The 20,925-nt window shown below is 32.7% G+C and overlaps 1 protein-coding gene across 4 annotated transcripts in view; it reads left to right on the top strand.

Annotated features, from left to right (window-relative positions):
• Positions 1–5,050, top strand: part of LOC118198262 (TBC1 domain family member 13) — an 88,118-nt gene extending 83,068 nt beyond the window's left edge. For all 4 annotated transcript variants that reach the window (XM_085820819.1, XM_035369903.2, XM_035369905.2 and 1 more), the window contains exon 15: positions 4,207–5,050. The gene's annotated coding sequence lies outside the window, so the exon portion shown is untranslated. The remainder of the gene's footprint in view (positions 1–4,206) is intronic.
• Positions 5,051–20,925: the final 15,875 nt, after the last annotated feature.

Raw genomic sequence — 20,925 nt, 5'->3', positions numbered from 1 at the left:
GTTTACTACAAATACTCAAAATATAAGCATCTTAAAGAATAGAAACCAGTTCTATGAAAGATATGCTTATAAATAAAAGGCAGGAAATATAAAACTACTGTAGTCATTATTAAAGTGATTACTACCCCATTTTTTCTTGAAATTTAATGTAAAACTGTATAAGCTATTAAAAATGTATCAGGATATGAGTTGAAAACACTAAAACAACCACCAATCCAAACACATCCTTAATTCTAAAATAAGGATGAAATACAACTTTAGCTACATCTTTTCTTAACCTCATGGGGTTTCCTGATTTTTTTTGTTTAATGAAAAAATGACCAACACAAGACAAAAAAAAAAAAAAAAAAAGATAAAATGAAACTCAAAAAACAAGTAGGATTTTCTATTGCAAATTTACTTTAAACCCATCCTACAAGTATTACACCCACATATGAAACAGCTGACAATAAATTTGTAATTGCTATACCTGTTTAAAAAGACATTTGACCTCACAGTAATATATTCTGTAAACGCTGTAGCTGTAGGCAGCAATAAGATACTTACCCCACTTATTCAAGCATTATAAAAACAATAAAACTCATAATATAGCTCAGATATATATGTAAGTGTAAAAAATAATCTAGCCTCATTAGCATGAACTACAATATTATTCACCCATAATTTACATCCTGAATTATTCTATAAAATGATAAATTTACATCCCCAGTAAAATGCAATAATAAAAATAGGCTTCCAACAATTTGCCTAGATAAAAATACTCCTAATAATGGACTAAAATTTCAAAAATATTTAATTCTTGAAGGAGAATGTAAATCAATGAAGGATCCATTAACTACTCTAACTTAACTAACACACTTTCATAATAACAACAAAATTTCTCATTATTTAATCTATCAAATTAAACCTTTAATCGGGCGTATTATCCATTAAAACTCACATACAGCTATTCGAAATTTTCTTACCCAAATAACCAAAACCACTACAACTAACAACATTTATATTAAACATAAAATTAAACGTATGTAATACCTTATTACATCTCCAATCATAAGGTATTCTAACTTATCTCAGTACCCTTTATAAAAATAAATATAAACCAATACCAAAAATAATGCCATTCCAAGATACTCAAAAGTCTCAGTCGGGTAAAATCTAGGTATATAAGTAATAATAGTATTACTGCAATTAATATTGCTAATAGAAAAGCATAAGTAAATCAGTAAGACCTGTCACAAAATACAGTTACTGTTTAAAATAAAGTGACTAAAACTATTCTCATTACTGTAACTATTGGTTGAGAAAAACAAATAATTAATGAAATTACCAATATTATCAAAAGTTGTTCTTAATAATTTAAATAAAATATCTACTTTTGATGTTTTATAAGAGTATAAAAAGAGGATCATCATTAGGACTTAGATTATTAGTAAGAATTTCATAATCACATAAATCCTCTTTAACAATCCCTATTTGAATCTTAACATTTAGTAAATATTTATTTTCTTCTAAGAAGAGTGGTCTAACGATAAATTGGTAAGGGGAGCCCATATTAAACTGTAGCTTTATGCGAGTAGGTGGAAGGCAAGGGCAGATAAGCCAAGTATACCTGTACTATCTGCAACTTATTTAATAAAGCCATTCAAACAGATTCTGAGATCAAGCACATAAATGAGGAAATATACTTGTTAAACCTTTATAAAATTGTTGTCTAGACAATATTCCATTACCCAAATTTGATTATTTTTGTTGTTCATTGTTTCGTTGAGATAAAAATGTTGCAAGCACTTACTGGTTGTGTCTGGTGTTAACGGAAAAATGTGCATTGTTTTTCTCAATATCTTCCCCACTATTCCATATGATACATCTAATTGTCATGACAATGCACATGTACTATTGATGCTGTGATCAATTATCTGTGACCGCTCAACAACAGCTGCTCTAAAAGGACTTCTGCACTGATGCGTTTTTGTCCTCTGCCACGCTGAATACATAATGACCCAATTTTTTTCAAATGAAGATAGATTTCATGTGTCTCACACCTTGTGGAGACATTAGCCCTGTAATTTCGTTTGACATCAAAATTCACCAAGAGCTGCTACAGCATTTTACTGATTTTTATAAAAAGTTTAATGATTAACACATGTTCTGGTAAATTAATAGATATCGTAACTGAAAGAGTACTAGTCAATTGATCTCCTCCTTTTTATTTTCAGAACTCGTACTCATTTCATCTGCATATGCAAATCAGATTGATTTTTCTTCACTTTCAGTGCGATAGGTATCATTCCTTACAGTCATAATGTTAAATGTTAAAATAGCCCACAGTTTTTTATTGCCTGTCTTTTCAAGCATTTTGGCTGTAATACGCCCCTTTGTGGAAATTTTGGAACTCTTTTTTTTTTTTTTTTTATATGTCAGAGCATTCTTTCTATTGTCTGTCTGCAAAAGTTTGAATTATAGTTACAGCTACAGAATGCTCTGAATAGGCCAGGTTTAATTACGATCACCTTGTATATTCTATGATATACAAAGCATATAAGTCTGTTCTATAATATACATATAAAGTCATTTTTTATGTGATTCTACGATATACAAAGTGAGTAGTTGTATATCATTCATTCTGTTAATGGGTGTCTGGGATATCATTCTAATGCTATATAATTTTAGTGCTATGTAACTTTTTAGTGCTTGTATCTGGATCTTGCTTTTAGTTTCTAAATGGATTGCATTGGAATTATTGGAAGTTTGTAGCCATATTTCCTTAAATATTGATGTAATATGTAGGCTGTTTTGTTTATCTATCTGCAGAATTATTGCTCATAAGAATAACATGCAAAAACTCACTTAATAATAAAGGAATTCCATTCACCTTCTCATATATTTATAAAGCCATCTGAAGAAATTAAGTAGCACAGATTATCATAAATAAAATTATTACTAAGGCAAGAGCAAAATTTTACAGATACAGAAAAAAGAATGTGAAACAAGCTACTACAGTATTCTCACTTAACATTGTTTCGATTAGTGTATTTTTGAATTAACATGATTTTTTTTTTTTTTTTTTTTTTTTTTTTTTTTTATTTATTTATTTATTTAATACAAGATGGATTTCTTTTAACATTGTCTAGGCAACAATTTTGTAAAGGTTTAACAAGTATATTTCCTCATTCATGAGTTTGATCTCAAAATCTGTTTGAATGGCTTTATTAAATAAGTTGCAGATAGTACAGGTATACTTGGCTTATGTGGAAGAATTGCTGAATTCACTTTGTGAAGAGCTGAGAATTAGTGATCTTATTAACAACAACATATTAGAACACTGGGCTCTAAATATGCTGATGGAAAATGCCCTTCTACATGTGAAATGAATGTGAAACAGTTACAGAAAATATGTCACCATGTTGAGTTGAAAACACAAAAATTGGGATCTAAATCTGGAAAAATCTGGAAAGCATTATCATAATTCATCATATGACTGGCAGTATACTGAGCTGCTCTAAGAAAAGTGTGATTCAATTAATTTAAATAATTTTTGCCAATGAAAACAAATTAATTCTGCTTGTATAGTGAAAATTATTATTATTGTAATTCTATGCAAATAATAAAAGACAAATTTAAGATGGTGTGAAATTATTTGATAAATAACAGTATTTTATGTTAGTTAACACAATATTTCATGGAGATTAATTAAATGTGTTCAGCAAGGGATTTGTGTATTTAAATTCTACCTTACAAAGCAAATAGGCTATCTATCAAAATTTTTATAGAATAAGTGTAACACTTTATTATAGTCTCAAATATATGGAATTTAAAATCTGATCTTTAATATTTAATATTGCATAGTTTAAACAGTAGTAAGAATATCATGCTTTAATTTGCATGTTTCAGTAAGAGCTAGACAATTTTTATTGGATATTTAAAATTATAGCTACCATTTTCCCTTCCCCTTGATTCCTTTTCTTTTTATTTGACAGTATGGTAGCTGATTTTATTTCTGACTTCAGTTTTGTCACTTTAATAGCAGGAGTTAATATGTCACTAATTATTCTGTTTGAAATCATCATCTTTTTTCTTATTAGCAGACTTTATTGTTTTCATTAAATTTGATTTAAAAATGTCAATAAAATATTTTTAAATGTCTTATTAAAATTAATTGTTTAAAATGTCATACACAGTCATTAAATCTGTGGTCTTATTTTCTAGATCATCATTCCTGCCATGACAGAGAACAAATATCCAGTGTTTTCTCGGTCTTTAATTTATGTTACATAAAATATAATCAAGAAAGAAGATACGGTAAATTATGTTAACTATGTTGTTAAGGGATAGATAGTAAAATGTAAAATATTTTTATATTGATTATACAATATAAAAATGATTATACAATATATTGATTATACAATATAAAATGCTGTGCTGCAAAAGTATGACACTGTTGGATCTGAATATGATGCTATTTTCTCTGTGTTATCTTTGGCAGATATCTACTGTAAAAACATTAAATAAGTGTAATGTTGTCATTCAGTTTTATTATTTGACTTCTTAACAGTTTGCATCATGCTTTGATGTTTGCAAGTTTGCATCTATTTTCAAGTAATGTTTTTTATTTATTTATTTATTTTATTTTTATTTATTTATTTATTTATTTTTTAAGTTTATTTTATGGTAAATGCTTCTGCAAATTGAACATAAAATTAGACAGGATAGAACTTCCATTAATCCAAACTAATTAGGACAAGCATTTATCTGATCACTGAGCAATTATTCACCCAGATTGGGGGCAGAGTTGAGCAAAGTTGCACTGTCACCTGTGTGATGGCCAAGGCTCTTGCCATACAGGGGCAAACTTGTTTCCTTGCATTGATGAATTTCATGGGCTTGTCCTGGTGTCAGACTAGTGAAAATAATCACAACAACGTTATTCATCTACTTATTATTCTTGCTGGAAAATGTAGGCATATGTAATACTATAATGTCATGTAAAAGGATGTTCGAAATAAACTTAATGCTTTAAAAAAAAAAAAAAAAAAAAAAAAAGCAACACAAATGTGCATTAAGTAAATAAAATGTGCTGTTCCGGAGATCAAACAGTGCCTTTTTTTAACTGTGTATATGAAAATGAGATGAAGGAAATCATGGCACTTAAATGAAAACAAGAAATTTCTAATCAAATAATAAAAAATCAAATTTTGAATGCTGTCTGCTGCTACAAAAGAAAAGGAGAAATAGCTAATAATTAGACTTATTAACTAACTGTAAATAACAATTCAAATTTGGTTCATATAGTAAATGAAAAAGAGTTTTTTGGAAGTGAAAAGTCTTAAGGTAAATCACTTGAAAAATTGAAGATGTTTTTAAAATTATAGGGCCACAAATATTGAAAAATCTGGTATTTTTAACCAGAAATTATTCAGTGAAAGGTTTACAAATTTCTTTTCCAGGCATAAGTTTTATGCTTTTAACATTAAGTTTCAAGACTTACTTATCTTGTTCAATCAATGTATACTGCCTGCCAAAAGTTAAGAAACAGCATGTTTTTTGTGTCAAATTTGAGAATGAATCAACATAAAAACGAGGAATTTATGGGACATGTTCACTAAACAATTCTTTAATGAATTTGACATAGAATGTTTCTAAAGTACTACACAAACATGAATTACAAGAAAACATTGCACTCTTGGCAGAGAAATCCAGTCTTGGAGAAACAGTTTATTACAGTTTTTTGAAGAAAAATGGGGTGTCAACATTACAAAAATGGGTCTAATAAGGAATGTGTCCACCCCTAGATTCAATACATTGGCGGCAGCAACATTCCATGCTGTGAATTAAATTGTTGGTCAGTGAAATGGGAAGCAAAAACCAGACACAGAGTAATTCTTATGCAAGCTCATCTAACGACCTTGGAGGGGGATTTAAACAGCAACCTGTCTCCCAAGGTAGTTCCAAAGATGTTCTATCAGATTCAGGTCTGGAGATTGAGCTGGCCGGCCATTCCATCCGCTCCGTACTGTGACCTTCAATATATTCTTCAGCATCCCAAGCTCGGTGCGGTCGTGCATTGTTGTTCATCGGAAGAAATCCAGGACTGACAGTAGTGGCATATGGGTGGACATATTGATCAAGGATCTCATCTTGATATCTCACAGCAGTCAAAATTCCTCCATGGTCAGTGTGACCACCGAAAGAGATCCAAGCCAACACCATTATTCCATTACCTCTGTAACTGTATCTTTCCACAATGTGCAGTTGGTTATATCTGGTGCCTGGTTCCTTCTGAATCAGCCAATGACCTGAATCACTCTCCAATGTGAACTTGGATTTCGTCTGTGAAGAGAACAGATGCCCATTGTTGACTAGTCCATTAGACGTGTTATCTTGCCCAACGTAAACGTGCACCTCTGTTTCCTCGGGTCAAGGGGACACAAACAGTTGGTTGTCTTCCATACTGACCTGTATTGTAAAGGGGTCTGCACACTGTAGTAGCTGATATTCTTGTTCCTGTTGCAATAAATGATCTGCCATGAACTGAGGCACAGTTATGTTACTCCTCCTTCGGGTTGAAAGAGCTAAATAATGGTCTCCCGCAGGTGTTGTAACTCTAGTTTCGTCTGGAACATGTCTTATAGACATAGAATCCTCGTAATCAAACTGATTCCATAGTCAGTGGACCACATTACGAGAGACATACATTGAGACGTTTAGTAGCATCAGCTTGTGACATCCCCATTTCCATCCATCCGATCGCCTGCCTTAACCATTCCTTAACTTTTGGAGGGCAGTGTATATTATACTGCACTGGTAATGGAAATTGTAGATATCCTTGAAGTTCTTATCTTAAGCCTTTCAGGGGCGGTATGTAAAAAAATTTAAATTGTGGTAGAATCTTGCATGACTAGTAACATATGGACCTCAAGAACACACAATTGAGACTTAAACAAGTCTAGAGTGAAATCCTGTACTTTGAGAGCTGTTATATGTTTTATGCCGCTGTCCCTGTAGAGCACTTTTTTTTGCGTGCAGCTGCCAAATGTCAGTTTTGCTTTTTTAATCTACTTTTGCGTATTTTTTTATATGTGTCTATAGAAATGGATGCATGAATATAGTTATGTAAATCTGAAGACAAAATGTTCAAAACTTTCTCTAGAAATTTAAAATTTTAGGAATAAAATTTATGTTTTCAGGTAATTTTATGATGCCACTTGTTAAACATACTTGTGTAAAAAATGTGTTAAAAGTTTTTGAAAGTGATTTATATTCAATATTATTATTTTATCAAAAAAGGTACCTAATATAACATTGCATTAATAAACCATATCATGCTCTGACTGAACTAGTATAATGTTACAAGGAAATGTAACTCAGCTGCAAAATAAAAAGCTAAAAAATGAAACATTATGACTCAGCTGAGAAATTAACCCTTAAGGATCAATGTACGAAGAACAAAGCGCAGCCATGGGACCAAACCCCCCGGGAATGGAACATCGCCACCAGCTCACACATTTTCAGCAGTTTAGCCTACTTTTACCAAAAAAAAAAAAAAAAAAAAAAAAAAATCATATAGAATCAGCATTTTAATATAAAGACCTCAATTTTTGAAGTTACCTACTTAATGTGCTCAGCGCCGGATTTAGCATTTTTCTTAGGTGGGGCAAAAACTTAAAATTGGCACCCTTACCCATCTTTCTTTAAGTTTCTGTAACAAATTTTAGTTTTTTTAAATAAACATAGAAATAGGTAGTTTTCGAGATAAAATGGGAAATCCATTTTATAGTAAGAAATATTTTATGTGCCATTTTTGTTCTAAAAGAAATATATATAACCAATGGTTTAGTTTCTTTACTTATGGCAAAGCATAAGAGAGCTACCTGCCTAAGAGGGAATATGTCTTCTCTGAGGTCTTTCTAAGAGTAATTGATTCATATGCAAGTCACGCATGAGCGAAATGGCGGAAACACCCATGCAGCCAGCTAATTAACTTGATTCTAACCCCCGACCGAACTACCAGTGTTCAGACTCTCAGCCGCTGGTGATCAAATATACATATCAAAAAGTTACATAATTAAAAACCTGTGTGAACCCTCTTAATGCAGTTACTTGTCCAGTGAACTGAAATAATCAAATTTACATTTTCCCTGAAATGGGGAATTTTTTCAATATTTGCAACAATACCTGCTCACACTAATAAATGATGTTAATAGAAAAAGATTCAGCACTAAATACTAAAATAGTTCAGCGCAGCACAAAAATGGAAATCAGACATTACTAAATAATAAAAAATTTCATTTAAACAAATATAAGCAAATTACAAATCACTAATAGAATGGATTGAATAATTTTGAACCAATTTCTCGATACTAACAGTAACTTTAACCTAGCACGTTAAATATTCATTTCACAATAACGCCTTCATGTAGCCTACTCAAGAACTCTACTATCGTCCTCACAAAGCCCAATAACATAATGAATATTTACATATTCACGCAAAAGACTATTTTTGTACTGTAATAATCATTTTCTCTGAAATACGCAATTTTGCTATATTCGCAATAATAATTAGTCAGACCATGGAGGTAACAAAGAAAGGAGGGGTCAACCCCACACTGCGAGTGAAGCACTGCTCCGAGGACTTTGGTTTCCAGATGTTTACATTCAGAACCTCCCTTGACTACGTACTTACGGATAGTAATTCGATACACGATACTTCCATACAAATCGAAAAACGGGACACTTCAGTATAAAAGGAACATTCATTGTGTGATGGATAATAGTAATTTGTATAGTTATGCTTATACAAAATGTTAAGTTTAAAGAAGATTTTAGCAAAAATTTTACGTTTAAAGAATGAAAAATACCTTATGGTACCTTTAAAATTATATACATCTTTCGATACACTTAATTACGCACTGGTAAAAAAAAAAAAAAAAAGATCTTTAGTTACAAAAAAATAGATTACATAAATTACGACAATAGATGAGCTGATTGATTACGTAACTAACTTTCATTAGCTATACAGCATCCATACTCATCTGTAGGATCTTTCTCCATTTTTTTTTTCTCTGTGTGAATTACCTCTTAATGTCATGACCGATGCCTTGACACGATTTCATTTGTTGTAGTGGAATTTTCCACTTAATCATGCACTCTCTGTGGATTTCAGATATATTTTCTGCTCAGTTAATTTTCCTGAAGCTTTTTTCCATTTAGTGAATCCTGTAGTACACAATGCTGATGTAATGGCAGTGGCATGTTTCTGTTAAATCTCACAGGGGGTACAAAAATTACATTTTTTGTTTTAGAATATATTGTAAGGATCCAAAGTTTTACTAACGTTTATTTTATTTTAAAACTGTACTATCACTTCTTATTTTCTACTTCCGGCCAGAATTAAATGCTTTAACTTGTTTATGAAAATTGTCCTGCTAACGCCCAATTATTTAAGTTGTGGTTTTTGCTAAGAGTTAGAGAGAGAAGGAGATTTAGGAAGCAAGCCGCTTGCCACTGCAGTCTTACAAGTTTTCACTCGGTTGCTGTTTGCCTTTAAGGCCAGAGGTTTAGCCCTCTTGATATTTGAAAATGTATTGTAGTTTCAGCAGCTCAGTGTACTACATATGTACCCTTTTAAATAAAGGCCAGCCTTAATGCTAGGCATTTGTATACTAATTCAAAGTTAGCTATTAGTTAGAGTTTTAGTTAGTACAGTAGACTCCCGATTATCCGCACCTGCCACAGAAAGTTTTTTTTTTTTTTTTTACAAGCGTAGTAGTAGTAGTAGTAGTAGTAACGGAGGACGTGGGCACCATCCCCCTACCATTACGGTTAATTGGTTCTGCCCACGTCCGCCCTTATCTAGTATTTATTAATAAATAAAAGGTTTTTACATTGCCATATAGTGCCATATAGAAAAAATAAATAAAAATTAAAATCTTAAAGTTTTATTTTAGAGTCCTTCATTTCTTTGTAAGTATTATAAAATGTCAAAATTTGTCCATAGTAAAAGAACGTTTGAAACTTATTCCTTCGTTCTTCTTCAAGAAGTTTTCTTTTGTTCTTTTTCTTTTCTTCGTTCTTCTCTTTCATTTAATCTTCGTTAAATCTTCCTTTCTTCTATCTTAGTTTCTTTCCTCCATTTTACATGTATTTTCTTCCTTCCTATATATCCTTTATCTTTTTACTTTAGTGAATAAGAAATTCATCTTTATGAATTACTTGTTAACATATTCTTTCCACTTTCTACAGAAAAATTTAATTTTTCTTTTTAAAACCTTTATTTGTAATTTTATACCTTTTCCCTTTAAATCTTTTTCCTTTGAAGCCACCTTCTTCTGCCTTTCCTTTGAAACCTTTATTTGTAATTTTATACCTTTTTCCTTTAAAATCTTTTTCCTTTGAATTTTACAAGCATAAAACAAAGAAAATAAAAATGTTCACAAAACTGAGCGAAACGTTAAATTTGTAACATCGTGCTTATTTATGGCAAAAATATCCCAGGCCTTCTCGGAACCTTCCCCTGTGATGAGTAAGTGATTTCTTATTCACCCTTGCAGTGCCCGCTCCACCGCCCTCTCTCGTCTTACTGACACGTCCACTTCCTCCCACTTGCCATTGTTAGTTTAAGCCTGATAGTGTTTGCGAACCAGTCGGAGTTAATTTCTTATCTTTTATTGTGTTCAGTGTTTGTGCTTTTTGGTTTTGTGTGGTTCCGATTTAAAATGTCAGGAAACCGAAAGAAGGTTTTGTTGACGATTGCGCAAAAACTAGAATTAATTTCCAAAGTAGCAAATGACGCTACAAGGCAGCAGATGGAATTGGATTACGGAATCGCGGAAACAACAGTGCATGAAATTCTAAAGCAAAAAGACAAACTGGTGAACTTTGCATCAATGTCGGACAGTGCTTCCGCAATGAAAACGTGAAAAACTATGAAGGGTTCTACCTTTGAAGAACTAGACACGTCATTGATAGAGTGGTTAGCTCAAGTTCGAAAAGAGGGTACTCCTGTAAATGGTCCTATCATTGTGGCGAAGGCAAAAACCTTTTTTGAGTTGTTAGGCCTGAAAGGAAATTTTGATGCGTCTTCTGGCTGGTTGACTCGTTTTAAGCAGCGACATGGAATTCGAGAAATTGAACTTCATGGGGAGAAACTTGGTGGTGACCAACAAGCAGCCGACGATTTCCACCATGAATTTGAAGAATTTGTTTTAAAAGAAGAGCTATCTTTTGAACAAATTTACAATGCCCACGAATCGGGACTTTTGTGAAAATGTCTTTCAACTTGCACTTTAGCATTTGAAAGTGAAAGTAAAGCGGCAGGTCATAAAAGCAGAAAGGAAAGGATCACTATCATGTCTTCCAGTAATGCTACCGGTGGACATAAACTTAGACTTGCTGTCATTGGAAAGTAAAAAAAAAAACGAGATCTTTCAAAGGCAGAAGGATAGAAAATTTGCTCGTTGATTACTTTAACCAAAAAAAGGATGGATGAACCGAAACATTTTTTAAGAATGGTTTGAAAAAAATCTTTGTTCTTCAAGTGCGTAAACATCTTAAATCGAAAAACCTGCCTGAAAAAGGCTGTGCTATTGATGGACAACGCACCTTCTCACCCAGCAACAAGTCTTCTGATGGACATGTGTTTGCAAAGTTTCTCCCCGCAAACGTTACTGCGCTAATCCAACCCATGGACCAAGGAATCATTGCAACATGAAGAGAACATACCAAACCAAGCTGCTGGTGACCAAAATTGAAGAAGGTTATTTAAAGAGTTTTGGAAACATTACAGAATCTTGGACAGCATCTACGATATTGCATCTGCATGGGACTCAGTGAAACTGTCAACCCTCATAAAATCATGGAGAAAATTCATGCCTAATGTTGAAGCCAACAACAACCTAACCCTTTTGAGATGTGAAGAAGAGAATGAAGATGTAGACACGCCCACGGCAACTCTTGCCGATAGGGTGAAAACAGTTCCGGGGGGTGAGAACGTCGATGCTGAAAACATTAACAAGTGGTTGGAGTGTGACGTCAACGAACCTGGCTTCGAACGCTTGACAGATGACGAAATTGTGAAGAAAGCAAGGGAAGAGACTGAGAGTGAAGGACAGCGAAGTGAAGGCGAAGAAGAGCCCACTCTGCAGATGCAGAAGACTCACGAAGCAGCTTTGCAACAAGTCGATGGACTGCTGAGCTATTTGGAAGAACAAGATGACGCAAAATTGGCCAAGAAACTTATGCTACGAAAAATGCAATCTCAGATCAAGAGAAAATACTTCCAAAGCAAACACAAATGATTGATTTCTTCAAAAAGGTGTAGTTTTACAGTTATGCTTTTGTAATTACATAATACATTACAGTATTAAAACAGTACATATGTGTTAATTTTTCCATGTATTCTTGATGCCTCTCGTAAGTACAAAGCACTTTTCTGTTTTCATTAACAAAATGCATTTTAGGTTAGTTTTGAGTGATATACTAAAATATTAAGCGTTTGTTAAACATTTCCTGCTGTTTATTTTACGTTTCATTGTACATAAAATGATTTTTCATATTTGGAATGACCTGTTTTCTCTTTTGCTATACCCGTTTTTAACTCTTTTTGGATTATCCGCGGCGGCCGCGCCACCCAATTCCGTGGATAATCGGGAGTGTACTGTAGTTTTATATTTTTACGTTCAGACCACAAGTGGTTGGTCTCTGTATCCCGAAGTTCGGGAAGACCTGTAAAGTAATAGAAAATAAAGGGTTTCATATACTCTTCCTGCTTGTGTCGTCTATTCTACACAATCTGGAACAGAACTTTAGTAAGTTAACTGTTCTTATTCAGGACACAGTATGTTCCCGAAACAATTGAGAAGACATACATCTCCTGACAATATAAAAGCCTTTCATTGTTTGCAAATGTTCTGTGCCACAATGAAGATGTCAAATGCCTTCTATCACGTTCAGTGTACCTAAGGTCTACGTTTTCTGGATATTTTTTGGCTAATAATACAGCTTGACTGCTAAGAAAGATCGTTGCTGATCATTCATTTTTTCTGTGATTGGCCAACTCCCTGGGTCCAACAAATCAAAAGTTTTTAAGTCTTTCTGCTGCCCACACTCACCTAAATGAGAAAATACATTATATTCTAATTTCATGTTCTCTATATGTTCGTTTGGGGTCTATGAAGAAATTTGTTCTCTCAGTTGCTGAAATGAAGTCTGTTTGAGGATGGTAGATGAAGATCCTTCCTCTTGGTCATGCAAATTGCAAGAAATATCGATATCGTTTAGAATCTCGTCACCATTGGAAGTTGTGGCAGCGTCTGACGGTTCGTTTTTTCCGTGAAACCATTTTTCATTTTAGCTAAAATTATTTTTCTCTGTTTGGTTCTATCTTTTGCTATGGTTCTATATTCTGCCCCTGAGAGTTTTTTTCCTAGACTCTCTCATGATTTCTTGCACCCTAAATAATATACGGTATAACTTGCCTTAATAAGAAAAGCTAAAAATTGATGTAATTACATTCAATAGTATTAGGTCCGAGTCGCGGAAGCACGCGCTAAGTAAATGGTTGAGTCTGGCTAGATATAGTGAGGAATGCTAGAAGCAGGCATATTAAAAGAAAATGAGACAACAAAAAACCCTCCAGATTAAAAAACTATAAAAATAATAAATGCATTTTTAAAAGCTAGGTTGCTGACTGGCTGCAAAAAAACCAAAATACCTTACTTCATTTCTGTTGTATATTCTCGACGTACACTAATTTGAATTATTTCATTGGTCCAAGGTTAGTTTGTATTGGGTGTTTGGAAAGAGTTACAATTTACAATGCTTCTCCATTTATTTCACAAGAGGCGGTATAAAAACAAGGTGCCTCTATACTATCGTTCTGTGTTTAGTCTGGGCTTTTTTTCTGAGCGTATATATTTGTTTGTTCAACGAGAAGAGAGTAAATGTCTAAACCAAAACAGAAAATCTGTGCACTAGTTTTACCTTTTATTTTGTCTTTTATAATTTCTCTTCTATCTCTTTCTTCATGTTTTTCCTGAGACATAACTAATAGTTCCTTTTTTATCCACTTCAAGATTTCAATCTTCTTCTTTTTAAACTTTTTAGTATAACTGCTTTTAGAAGGCTGAAACTTTCTTCTTATGTGAATTTCAACTTCCCCAGCAGTATCATTTAGTAAAATATCATTATCATTATTTAAAACATTGCCATTCCTTTCTTCTTCGTTACTAGTTTCTGCAATTTCTGGGGGAACAACAACATCAGTTTCATTCTGGTCATTATTAACATTATCATTATCTGTTTCTTCATCAAAAAATCTTTGAAGGGCTTCTTCTAATGTAAGGTACCTCGTTCTAGGCATTTTTAAACAACCAGAACATGAACCAGAACATCGAAAGGAATGAGTAAAAAAGGAGACTGACTACCCGTTTCCTGCTGACGTTGCATCAACGCAACACCTGTTTTACCTTGCTTCCCAACACAAATATAAACATCTGACTGATGTAATGTTCTGATAAACGGTGACCTTGACTAAAAATAGATCACTCATAAAGACAGCGATTCTTTCGTTAAATACTTTCAGCAAAAATATCCGGTCGAAAATTTTGCTTGAAGTATGACATTAATTATTATAAAGAAAATGATTGTTGAAGGCAAATATTTTTTTACAGAAATAATCTTCATAATATTCCCTACTCAAAATCATCTGCTGGTATAAAATATCTTCGGTAGTTATATTTATATACGCATTTATTTTGACTGTTGCATCAACGCAACACCAGCGGCTAATGGGTTAAAAGAGGCTTTAAACCTGGCTTTAAAACTACTAATATTGCATCAAAATTTTACAACATTTCAAATACAATTCAGGGCTACTCTTGAATTTGCCGCCCAGGGCACAGACCTCGGCTTGCCCCCCCCCTAGATCCGGGCCTGAATGTGCTAATTATTAATATGCGTTAATATAAAGAATATCACATTAATAGAAATAAATGAAATATGCAAATTACTACAATTATAACTATGAGCATGAATACTATACCCATGAAAACAAAATTACAAATACAAAATATAAAAGAAAATTAAGCAATAATTATCTGTAGGTAATTAAATTTCAATTTAATAATTCTGCTGTGTATGGAATAATTCAAAACAAAAATCAAAACACGGGACAATGGCGGTTTTTCTCACTGAGCAAGCAAGATGCAACACACATCAGGAAAGCTGATATCTTTCTCCTTCTGTAATAATACTGTAAAGTTACTTTTTAATTAACCAAGAAAGTCTATGTTAAGTTTTAAAATAAATATTAAAAAGGATAACTGGTTTGAGTTTTTCCATCGTGGAAGTTCGACGACGTTACACCTGCTACAGTCAGTTAGATGCGTTTTCCCACATTCTCCTAACAAACAAACAAAGAAAAAAAAAAGAACAGAAAACATTGAGCTGGATGCATTTCCCCATATTCTAATAAGAAAAAACGCAAAGAATAAAGATGAAAACAATGAAAATTCTAACGAAATAAACAGACACGCTGGTGTCCCTTTTATTAAAACAGCTGTGATTCCTAGTTTGTTTACACCAATAAATCAATCAAAACCAGAAGCACAGAACATAAACTGATGCTCATGCATAAAGGTTAAAGCCACATGACTTATTTGATGTAAAAACCGATACCATTTAGCACCATCTGGAGCATTTGAAAATTGAAAAAAATTCATTCCGTTTTCAAGTTATATATATGCGACTCTGGGCTGAAGAGATCAATCGAAGCTCTTCGCGTATATACGACGCTGGGCTGGTAAGAGTGGAATCATTGCATCGCTCATATGCAATGCTGCTCTTGAATGGGTTTAAATCTTTTTTTGGTATTTTATATTTTATGCTTTAGATAATATAAAAAAAAAAAAAAAAAAAAGTGCTTTCTGCTATGATACCATGATCCTACCTTCCACTGTACACTTTCGAATATCATGCAACATAAGGTCCCCTTTATATTTTTTTCTAAATATAGGTTATAATATATTATTTTGTTCAAGGGGGGAAGGTTAAACAGTTTTATTATTTGATACATCTCAAAGCATTTATTTTAATTTTCAGCCCTTAGGGTCCTCTTTTTAACAAATAAGGTAGTAATGATATATAATTTTGCTCACGTTTTTCAATAGAGGTAAAGTACAAACATCTCCCTTTTTTTTTTTTTTTTTTTTATTTTTAATTGTCAGGCCCATGGTCCTTGTAGAACCAGTGGATAGTTTCCTTCCAGTGTTTTGCATCTAAAGCTGGCCTTAGAAATATTTCTCCCCTTTTTTGCCAATTGAAGACTTATTTCGAAAACCACTTATTTGTGTCCGTACCCAGGGCGAAAATTTCTCTTCTGTTCCCAAGTCTGTTACCTGAAATTAACAGAAACGATACCCTAAAGCATAAAAGCATGCTTTCAAATCAGCAGATTTTTACATTCCACTACCACTTTAACCCTCCAGGCGGCAAGGCCGTATATATGCGTTCGAAAATAATGGCTCTCGTAGCGGCAAGGCAGCATATATGCGTCCAAATATTTTGGTCCTCATGGCGGCAAGGCAGCATATATACGTAAACCTAAATTTTGGCACGAAACGGCAAAGCAGCATATATACGGCCTGTCTCAGAATGCCCTCCCCTCACTGCTCTTAATGTAAACTGACAGGTGATAATTTTTCTCTGCGGGAGGTAATTGAGGAGAGGAAACTATCTATTCGCTAGGGGCAAATGGGTTTTATCGTTAGGTTTTGAATAACAGTTCGAAATAAATAGCTCGTTCAAAACTTCCAGCTGTTCCAGCTGTTCTGTGCTTATACCAGCTATAGTAAACATAAATGTTTATATATAAATGTAAAGAGAATTTTCATTTTCCAGCCTAATTATTCTCCAAATTTTAGATGCAGTTTGGCAAAATGTAATTGGAATTAAAATTAAAATTGCAAGAAACTGCAACAATATTTTGAAATATGTGATTTCAATTATATTGCAATTGTAATTAGCTTCGCAATTACAATTAGAAAGTAAGTACTTTTTAAATGCAACAATAATGTATGCAATTGCATTTTAATTCTTAAGTCTTACAATTACAATGCAATGATAATCACAAACATTATAATTATATAATCTAATTGCAATTAAAAAATTTATTGCATCTAATCACAACTACGGTAATATTAGCTACTTACAACGTAATTTTAACTGCAATTGCAGTTGGTAATTATAACTACGTAATTAGGAAAGTAATTGTCTCTGATAATTAGAATTACTTAACATAGTGAAATTATGATCATAATTGTAATTCTAAGTGTAGTATGCAATTGTAATAAAATTATGCAATTACTAAGTAGTTATAGTTAAAAAGTAGCTATTTTTTTAATTACAATTACAAATTACGTAATTTCATGTAAATTACAATTACTCTATATTTGTGAAATCCAATTTCATATTCAATGCAACTGCAATCATATAATCTAATTACAATTAGACTGTCATTGTAACTCCAGTAAGTAATTATAATAATGTAATTAGGATAGCAATTGTTTCTGATAAAAGCAGTTACGTAGCCCAGGAAAGTCAGGATCTTAATTGCAAATGTAATTGCAGAATGCAATTGAAAACACATAGTAATTGGAATAATATTATGCAATTATCTTGTAATTACAATGTAACAATTTTTAATTACATATACAATTTACTCATATGCATTTTAATTGTTAAATCTAATTGAATAAACAGTATAACTGTAATTATATAATCTAATAAAAATTACAATGCAATTGTAATGACCTCTTAATTAAAATTGCGCAGCAGATGATTGTAACTATTTAATCAGTAAAACAACTGCCCCTTATAATTTCAGTGACATAGGCTAAGGAAATCGTGATAATTTTTGAAAATTACAGTCAATAATATTATTTTCGAAATGTTTCTGCATTTTGGATAATGAGCTTTTAAATAATACAACGGGATAATCACCTATAAGAAAAATATTAATATTTTCTGTCATGTCTTCTGAATCATCTTACATATATTGTAGTTTGTGGTACCAGCATAAATAGGAGTTTATTTAAAGGGAATATTTTATATAGACCGAAATGCACATAATGTTAGTAAGCAAATATGTATGTTTATGATCTTCGATATACATGTGAACTTAAATTACAAGATTAAGGGAAAGCAAGCAAAGAGTTTATGCCAGTGCAAAGGGATGTTTTCGCAAAGGATTTGTTACGGGACGCTTGTCTTGTTTACATTACACAAGAAATAAATCATAAAAATTACATTTATTCTTTTCTTTTCAGAAAGGTTTGGTTTGGTTTATTTAATTATGGCAAAGCACACTAGGGCTATCTGCCTATGAGGAGGGATGCCTTCGTGGAGGACTTTCTAAGGGAAACTGGCTCGTATACACGTTACACATGGGGAAAACCACGAAAACACCCATGCAGCCAGCCCGTTCGCGAGATTCGAACCTCGGACCGAACTACCAGTGTTCAGCAACTTTACCGCTCGGCCGCTGGTGGGCCTCTTTTCAGAAAGGAGATCATCAAGGACTAAACTAAGCCTCATAATTTTATCCAACCTATTGCTTTAGCTGGTAAAAAAGGATTCTGATCAGCAATCAGTACGCTTAATTGCTGTGTGTATTAGACATTTTACTAAATCCATTTATTATGAATTACCGCCCAGACAGTAAAGCGGTTCGTGACTCTGGTTGCCGTACCGAAGAGCCTGGGTTCGAATCCCTGATAGGGCATGAATGTAATTTCTTCATCCTCTTCATAGGTGGCAACGGTGGTCCACGTATTAGTTCCCTCCTTAATAACATGACCGGCCTTAGTAGTGATCAATGTCTATAAACGGCTACTACCTGCCATTGGAAAAAAAAAAAAAATTTACGAATTGGTCTTTTATTCAACATAACACACATTTTCCATAAATAGTTAAAATGCATTATTCATTTACAAGTGAAAGTACTTGCATGAACTATTTTCCATCATTGTTTCACGTAAGAACAAATAACAGTACAATTTTCTTATGCACCTGTGATTGTCATATTATTTGGATTACGGTAAAGACTGCAAAGATGCTTCTGTGGAGGACTTTCTAAGGGAAACTGGCTCATGTTCACATCACCCGTTAATAAAAGCAGAAAAAGATCTTTACTTAATTGAATGCAACAAAACGTTTAAGAAGAATAATGTACTCATAGAGAACTTTCTAAAATAAAATGATTTGTATTCATGTTACACATAAGGAAATCCACGGAGCTATCTAAACATTTAGATTGTTTGCCAAAATGGGCATCCGATTTGAACTAGTAGTATTCAAAAGATGACTTATTACTCTGCTGAGCGAAAAATCTAATTGCTTTTGAAGTTATATTGTAATTCGAACAATCATTGTATTACAATTGTTATTATTTTTTTTTCCCCAATGGCAGATTGTGAACAGTTACAGTGCAACACAGTCCATTAGTCTATACAAGGCCAGAAGTTGCAGTCACTTTATTATGGAGTCATCTAATATGTGGGCCACCATCGCCTCCTATGAAAGGACAAACAGTTAAAGCCATGCCTTCTCCGGGATTCGAACCCAGGCCCTTCGGTATCGCAATCAGGCTTCCCTAACCACTATACCATCTGGGCGGCACAATTACAATTATAACTGCATTAGTTGTAGTTTTAACTACAATGAATTACCAGCTTTTCTCAGTCAATAACAGATAGCTTAAACTTTAAAGATAAATGGAAGGTCTTATGATTTGTCGAATGGCAATATTCTAAGAAAGTGTAGTCTCCAGGATGGTTGAAGTTTAATTACAGTCTTACATTTCGCATACTCGCAGCACTTGCCCAAAGGCTGTTCCAAGATTATTTCTGTTCACCTCATCCATTAATTTTGGAGCAGAATCATGTCTAGAGACATTTTTTTCTGAGGACAGTATTTTATATAACAGAAAAAAAAAAAAATAATAATAATAATGTGTCTCCCTCAAGGTGCAGGAAACAACAAGTACTGATAAATTTAATTGAAATTACAATTAGAATTTTAGTTAATACAAATACAATGTTACTTTAACGGTTAGAATTACATTATAGTAGTTCTAATGGCAAAAATATCAAATGAGTGTCATAGATTAGTATACTTTTACTTATCACAATATTAAACTTTTAATGCCGTTTTATTTTATTTAGCTTATCACAATATTGAGCTTTTTAATACCATTGGTACTGAAAAAATGTTTTACTACTGTCATGAAATGTATATTCGATAATAGTTTCTCATTGATGTTTTTCTTATATATTTTTCTGCATAATTCATAAATGTTTGCAGTGGAAATAATTCTGAGGCTTTTATAATACTTCTAAATTTTCATGAAATAAAGTTCCATTAAAGTTTACTTGAAGGAGACTCTCAGTGCAAGCACTCGAAAAGAAGTTATGCTACATTTACATATTATGAAACGGTTGAATGTACAGTATTTACTTATAAAAGCGGTGCTCAATATATCACGTTTTCTGAAAGAATGCATATGGTGCCTAAAATCGAATTTAAATCACTATAATCAGAATAATTGGCTAAAGTATTAAATTGTAATTTTTACAGCATCAATCGAATTAGTGGATTTTATTGAAGATAAAATTGTGTTGATATTGACAAGCTATATTAGTTTTGTACTATAATGAATGCTAGCTAGTAGCTATATGAATATAATGAATGTATTATAATGAATGCTACCTAGTAGCTACTCTAGTTAATAGCTAGAGTAAAACTCAGGACATGGTAACATTAAATAAATAAATAAATAAAATTTAAAAAAAAGAAGAAGCAGGAAACGAAAGCGAAAAGGAACTGAATACATTCGGAAAGAGAAGGCTTACTATGGTGAAACATTAGAAACGT

Source organism: Stegodyphus dumicola, chromosome 1, assembly GCF_044657685.1.
Source record: "Stegodyphus dumicola isolate Sdum_Otavi_A_Nest chromosome 1, ASM4465768v1".
Taxonomy (NCBI): domain Eukaryota; kingdom Metazoa; phylum Arthropoda; class Arachnida; order Araneae; family Eresidae; genus Stegodyphus; species Stegodyphus dumicola.
The sequence above is the reverse complement of the archived record's forward strand: the minus strand, read 5'-3'. Positions and strand labels throughout refer to the sequence as shown.